Source organism: Scylla paramamosain, chromosome 17 (assembly GCF_035594125.1).
Source record: "Scylla paramamosain isolate STU-SP2022 chromosome 17, ASM3559412v1, whole genome shotgun sequence".
NCBI lineage: Eukaryota > Metazoa > Arthropoda > Malacostraca > Decapoda > Portunidae > Scylla > Scylla paramamosain.
This window is the reverse complement of record NC_087167.1, coordinates 5,945,001-5,952,500: the sequence shown is the minus strand read 5'-3', so window position 1 is coordinate 5,952,500 and position 7,500 is coordinate 5,945,001. Positions and strand designations below refer to the sequence as shown.

General features: G+C 49.1%; 1 protein-coding gene across 1 annotated transcript in view; it reads right to left on the bottom strand.

The window, feature by feature from the left end:
- The window catches only part of LOC135108381 (endophilin-A-like), a 124,406-nt gene that overhangs the window by 105,129 nt on the left and 11,777 nt on the right, over positions 1-7,500 (bottom strand). The gene's annotated exons all lie outside the window — the stretch shown is intronic.

The window sequence follows — 7,500 nt, the reverse complement described above, 5'->3', positions numbered from 1 at the left end:
ACTTCCCAATTTCCCTCCCTCCCGCAAAGTGCTTCTCTCTCCACCCTTCCTTCCTCCCGCAAATATTTCCTCTTTTCCCCTTCCTATCCCCCTCCCCTTCCCTTCCCTTCCCCCTCACCGCACTGGCTTCCGCGGTCCACTGAGCCAGGATTCCACCGCCACAAGCATTGGAATGGACTCGCCCAGTGTTTACCTTAATCAGCTGACTGAGAAGGGAGGAGGCGAGGAGGCAGGAAGGGAGGGAGGAAGGGATGAATGACGGGATGAAACTGAATGGTGGTAGTAGTAGTAGTAGTAGTAGTAGTAGTAGTAGTAGTAGTAGTAGTAGTAGTAGTAGCAGTAGTAGTAGTAGTAGTAGTATTTTTCATATAAATATACACTTCCTTTGTGTTTGCGTGTCCGATTAGGTGTGTTTGTTTTGATTAACAGTCTATTAATCAGCGAGTCAGCTCGTTAGTCAGTCAATAGGTTGAGTAATCAGTTATTTGGTCAGCCGGTCACTCATATATTCATTCATTCATTCAGTCAGTCAGTCAGTCAGTCAGTCAGACAGCAAGTCATTCTTTCAGTTAATCAGTCAGTAAGTCAGTCAATCAGCTAACCAGTCAGTCACTCAGTCAGCCGATCATTCAACCATCCATTCAATCAGTTAATCACTCGACCAACCACTCAATCAATCGTTTATCCAATCCAGCATCTTTACATCTCCCTCACGCACACAGTCATCAGAAGACAACAGCATTACACGTCCCCACGACAGCACATTACCGACCACGGACACACACCAGCCGCAACGACGGAAATCTAAGCTCCATTAACCTTTAAAATCTCTCCAGGAAGTTAATGAAGCCTATCAGGTGGCCCATTAAAGGCATGACGGTGGACTCGAGACACGATTAGTCTGCCGTCCCTCCTCCACTCCGACAGGTAAAAAGAAAACGGGGGATGTCAGTAATTTTTCTTTTTAAACCTGAAGGATGACGATCAAGGGGGGAAAAAAAGAAAGAAAAGAAAATCTCTCTCCTTCCTTCCCTCCTAATGAAACTAAACTACAAGGGGATGATTTATTGATAACTGCAGATAAACGAGGCATTATTTTCCTTAATAAGAGTTCGTAAATGAAAAATCGAAGTCATTTATATAGAAAGAGTAATTTAGATCCATGAGAGGCGAAAGTAATTAACTGTTTTCAATTAAATTTGTTCGTTGCTAATTGTGACGTGTGTGTGTGTGTGTGTGTGTGTGTGTGTGTGTGTGTGTGTCTTTCCTGTTCATAACATATCCTACTGATACTGGTACAGTGGTGACGATGGTGCTCGTGTCTCTCTCTCTCTCTCTCTCTCTCTCTCTCTCTCTCTCTCTCTCTCTCTCTCTCTCTCTCTCTCTCTCTCTCTCTCTCTCTCTCAATTGACATAATTCGATCCTGTAACACGAACTGGATCAAACTTGCAATGACCTTCTCCTCCTCCTCCTCCTCCTCCTCCTCCTCCTCCTCCTCCTCCCTCTTCTCTTCCTCCTCCTCCCCAACACACACTTAAGGCCACTCGTACTGCCATTGTAAATATGACCACCACCATCACCACCACCAGTACACTCTCAGCACTGCCACTGCCACCACCACCACCATCCTGTCAACATTATAACGATAGCTACAACCACAACAGTCAATACCATCACAGTATTAACATTTCCAGCACCACCAATTAGCTACATTCGTAACTAACATCAACACCACCATCACCACCACCACTGTACTAACACGACCATAACTACCATCACCACTGCAATACTAACACCAGCTCATATCACAATAACATCACCATCTCTCTCTCTCTGTCTCTGGCCTCACCACCACCATCACCACCACGTCACTGACACCTGATCTGTATATTGTAAGTATCATTAAGTATCACGTAACCTACTTTTATGGAGACACATTTCCTGACACCACCTTTGTACATCAACAGAACAACACCACATGACATCAGACACTTAAAAAAATACACAATACTTGTCATTACACTTGTACTCAATCTAGACCACACTCGAATCTCTATTAGTACATCACTGCTGAATATAAGCATAGTCTTTACTACGTCATGATATGCCACGTCACACAGACACACACACACACACACATACACACACACATATACACACACACATCACCACGTAACATTAACCAAACACCTCCCATCGCTTATACATCACCACAACACAACACACACCATTACCACACAAAGGAATGCAGTATAGACAGTACACTATCACCACCACCATCACCACAAACAAGACGAAGGTTCCCTCATTAATCACCTACTTGTTCCACAATCACCTATTCAACTAGAATGTAACAACCCTCCCCCTCTCCCCTCCCCCTCTCCTTCTCCTTTACCTGTTAATTAAGCCAGGTAGGACACCCCATTACACACACGCAGGCACACCCACGCACTCTTAGGAGCAGCACAGGGAGCAGCAGTAGTGGTGGTAGTAGTAGTAGTAGTAGTAGTAGTACCAGCACAGAGGCACGGGGGAGTAGGGAGAGGGGGAGAAAGAACGTGCACTCGCTCTCACAGCTACACGAATACTGAGGAAGTAATGAATAGGGTGGTGGTGGTGGTGGAGGTGGTGGTGGTGGCAGGGAGGCAGAGAGGAAGGGGGAGTAGGAAGGAGGAGGGACGGGGGTTGTGTAGAGATTGATAAAATAGTACGAGGAGGAGGAGGAGGAGGAGGAGGAGGAGGAGGAGGAGGAGGAGGAGGAGGAGGAGGAGGAGGAGGAGAAGGAGGAGGAGGAGGAGGAGGAGGTACGGGGTTATGATTGATGTAAGAGTACCTCCAGAGAGAGAGAGAGAGAGAGAGAGAGAGAGAGAGAGAGAGAGAGAGAGAGAGAGAGAGAGAATATCGAGCTGGTAAATACAAAAAAAAAATCACCCTCTGTCTCTCTCTCTCTCTCTCTCTCTCTCTCTCTCTCTCTCTCTCTCTCTCTCTCTCTCTCTCTCTCTCTCTCTCGACTAGCTATGTAGGCCAAAAAGAGAGCACCAATCCATGACTGCCTCTCATCAGACTAAACAGGTGTGTGGCCAGGTGTGTTCCGAGTGAGAGAGAGAGAGAGAGAGAGAGAGAGAGAGAGAGAGAGAGAGAGAGAGAGAGAGAGAGAGAGAGAGAGAGAGAGAGAGAGAGAGAGAGAGAGAGAGAGAGAGGAGAATGTACGGATAAGATAAGAATGAAGTAGCAAGGAATTTTTGTATCTAGAAGGAAAGAATGACTCATTATTACGTACACTTACCAACTCGCGCACGCACGCACGCACGCACGCACACACACACACACACACACACACACACACACACACACACACACACACACACACACACACACACACACACCTGAGCACTGAGTCACCTGATCATTCCACGGAAAGACGTGCACACAAACACACACACACACACACACACACATTCACCCGTTACCAAGGCCGTGTTCTTAGAGCGGTACAGACAGACAAAAGCACACACACACACACACACACACACACACACACACACACACACACACACACACACACACACACACACACACACACACACACACACACACACACACACACACACCGTTTTAATTTAAGAGTTTATAATCCTGTAAATTCAGTTGTAATCATAATGTTAATATAGTCTAACTCTCACCAATTCCAGCGTATGAATAATCCTGTGTGTGTGTGTGTGTGTGTGTGTGTGTGTGTGTGTGTGTGTGTGTGTGTGTAATAATAATAATAAACGGTTTATTATTTAGGCAGTTGACAAACTGAAAATGTACATAGGGGATGGGGAAAAACTTAACATTAATCCTAACGGTAAGACTAATCTAGGAGGGAAATACTATTGATTGATGGCTCGCACCATGGTGGGAATCGCACTGAGTCTGTACCGGTCCGTGCGCGGCGCCTTCAGGGGCGTTATTTTGTTGTGGTGTCTGGTGGCACGGACAGGGCGAGGCGCGTCGGGCGGCAGCATGTCTCTGAGACGCGGATGATGCAGTAGTCCCTTCCCAAACTTCTCCAGAGCCTCTCGGTGCCTGGTGGATATTCTGGACAGACTCAGGGTGGTCAGGGCTTCTTCATAGGTGGTGTATGCAGGGCCAAGGATGACCCTGCACGCCCTTTTCTGCACACTCTCTAGCTGTAGCTGTTGAGTGTGTGTGAGGGAGGAGGACCACGCTGGGGAGGCGTACATGAGTTTGGGGAGGATGAAGGTGAGGTACACCCCCCCTTAACTCATCTGTCGGCGTCCCCAGCGACCTGAGTCTGCGCAGCATGTACAGCCTGTAGGTAGCTGATCTCACGGTGCTGGCGACATGCTGCTTCCAGGTCAGCTGGTCGTCCACCGTGACTCCGAGAAGCTTGGCACATTGGACCACCTGGAGGGGGTGAGGGCCCACTGTGAGCCGGGGAGGGGGCACTGGTACAGAGGAGGTACAGAAATGCATCACCACAGTTTTGCTGTGGTTGATGGTCATCCTGCTCTCCTCTGTCCACGTCTGCAGTCGCTCCAGAATTGCTTGCAGTGGCGAGTAGTCCGGGTTCTTGTTGGAAACTGGGACGCCCACGGTGCAGTCGTCCACATACTTCCAGCGATGGGGGGTGTCGGTGAGGGCGTCGTTGATGAGGAGGAGGAAGCATAGAGGACCCATCTTGGTCCCCTGGGGGACTCCACATGTCAGCTGTTGGAAATTAGAGACAGAGCCCTGATAGCGAACGGCCTGACGTCTCCCTGTGAGGAAGTGGGCTAGCCACGCTATCAGATTAGGAGGGAGACCCAGACTTACTGCCTTGCTGATGACAACAGTGTGATCAACTAGATCAAAGGCTTTTTTGAAGTCGACAAAAGCAACAGCTAGAGAGGTGTTTCGCTTGTCCAGGTGGCTGTGGATGAATTCAAGGAAGCTGGTCAGGTAATGTGAGGTGGAGGTGGCTTTAATATTTCCGAATTGTCTGATATCCACGGTGTTACAAATTTTGGTGTATGCCCAGTCATATACAAAATCTTCACAAATAAGGCTAGGGATGGGGGTGATAGAGACTGGCCTGAGGTCATTGAGTGACTGAGGACTGGAAGTTTTGGGGATGGGAGTGACATAAGATGTCTTCCAGTCCGCGGGGCAAGAGTGTTGGGAGAGTGAGGCGTTTATTATGGAGCATAGCGGTGTTGCTAGCTCTACAGCAAATTCCTTGTAAATTTTTATAGGAAGGTCAGTGGGTGTGGTGGATCTTGGTTTAAATTTAAGTATTCTCTTAAAAACATCCATCGCCTGGACAGTGTGTGGAGGGGAGGGAGCGGGCAGATAGGCAGGAAGCGGAGTGGTGTGGAGGGGAGGAAAGGTTTGACAGATAGCAGCAAAGTGATCGTTCATCTCCTGAGCCGCGAGATTAGCAGGAAGGTGTGAGGTGCAAGGAAGGGATGAAGTGTGCTTTTGTAAGCCACACAAAGCTTTGATCTTAGCGTACCACTGTCTGTTGTTGGTCAGCTTGAGGTGGTGTATCTTGTCTGGGTAATAGCTTGCCTTTGCATTCTTAATCTCCCTGATTACTCTGTTTCTTAGTTTCCTGTAAAGGACCGGGCAGGAGTGGAACGCCCAGGTCCGCTGACGCATGAGTCTTTTAATGCGGGGCGTCATCCAGGGAGCATCAGACGGGTGCGTTGTGACGCTCTTGGCTGGGAAGTAGTGGTGGAAGGCTGCTGTAGTAGTGGCGACGTAGTTTTGCCATTTTAAGTGGACGTCCTCCTCATCCAGCACCTCGGTCCACGGGTGTTGTGTCACCCACTGCCCAAACTCCCTCATGGCTGAGTCAGGCATGGGGCGGTGGGTCCTGGTGACAGCTGACCGGGGGGTCGAGGTGGTGGGTGTGGGTGACCACAGTATGGAGAGGTGGGTGCTCCGTCCCATGGGAGGCAGCGGCTTGGGTGGCGAGTACTGCTGGCCCAGGTCTGTGAGGATAAGGTCGAGGATGGCTTGCTGGTGGGTGGGGAAGTCCACGACCTGGGTGAGGTGTAGCTGGTGTAGGATATCGTTGATATCTAATCTGTTAAAGTCCCCACAGATGACCAGCTTGGCAGCAGGATACCTCACCCTCAGGGCATCAGCAGTGTTGATGATGTGAGCGGTGAGCAACTGTGCAGTGGCGGCTCGTGGGGGTGGTACACGACGCAGACTATGATGGAGGCCGTGTTGTTGGGATGGGAGGGGGCGTGACTCTCACCCACAGGGCCTCCACACCGGCAGGAATATCGACAGGGAGGTGTGAGGGGCTGAGGGCAGAGCGGCAGAAGACGGCCACTCCCCCCCCCCTGCGCCCTGACCTGAGGTGATGGTATAGCTGGTAGTCCTGCATCGTGCACACCTCAGGAACAATCTGCCACGCCTCAGTAACCGCCACAATGTCCGCACAAGTAGATCTCACCGTCACAATCACTTCGTCCATCTTGTTGGCCAGAGACGTTGCATTAAATAAGAGGAGTGAGGGAAGACTATACCACGTTCTCGGCACCTCAAAGTGTTTGTATTCCCTCTTCTCCACCCTGCGGTCGTCTCTGGCACTGGAGGTCACTACCTTGATGGGACGCACCACACTTTTGCCTCCTCTCGATCCACGGTTTCGAAATAGTTTTAAGGACTTAAGGCACTGTATCACGTTGGGTGGCGGGTACCCAGATCCTCGTCTACGACGCAGGAGGTAATTGCGTTCGTATGTTTGCACTGAAGCACTCATTTTTCTTTATGTATCACACGCATTCGCTACAAGTGTTCACAAAAACAACAATCCCACCAGATCGAGCCTCAAACTAAACGCTAAAAGTTGAAAACAGAAAAGTAAAAAAACAAAACAAACTGAGGTCACTATCACTAGGGGGCGGGGAAGGCCAACAAGTAGGCCGAGGCTGCTCGAGAGCGCCAAGGTCACACGTCCTGCCCGTATGAGGTCAAGACGGTGTGTGTGTGTGTGTGTGTGTGTGTGTGTGTGTTTACTTTGCGTGTATAGAAATGCATAAAATTAGGATTATTTTTATTCACGAAAAGAAAAACAATAACGAGAACGTGTGTGTGTGTGTGTGTGTGTGTGTGTGTGTGTGTGTGTGTGTGTGTGTGTGTGTGTGTGTGTGTGTGTGTGTGTGTGTGTGTGTGTGTGTGTGTGTCACGCTTGGACGACTCAAGTAGTGAGATGGCGGAACATACAAGTGTGTGTACGTAAAGTGTAGCTATGTACGTGTGTGTGTGTGTGTGTGTGTGTGTGTGTGTGTGTGTGTGTGTGTGTGTGTGTGTGTGTGTGTGTGTGTGTGTGTGTGTGTGTGTGTGTGTGTGTGTGTGTGTGTGTGTGTGTGTGTGTGTGTGTGTGTGTGTGATGATAAAGAAAATACGTGCACATGCCAATCATGCACAAAAAACGATGTATGACAATGGAACGTATACACACACACACACACACACACACACACACACACACACACA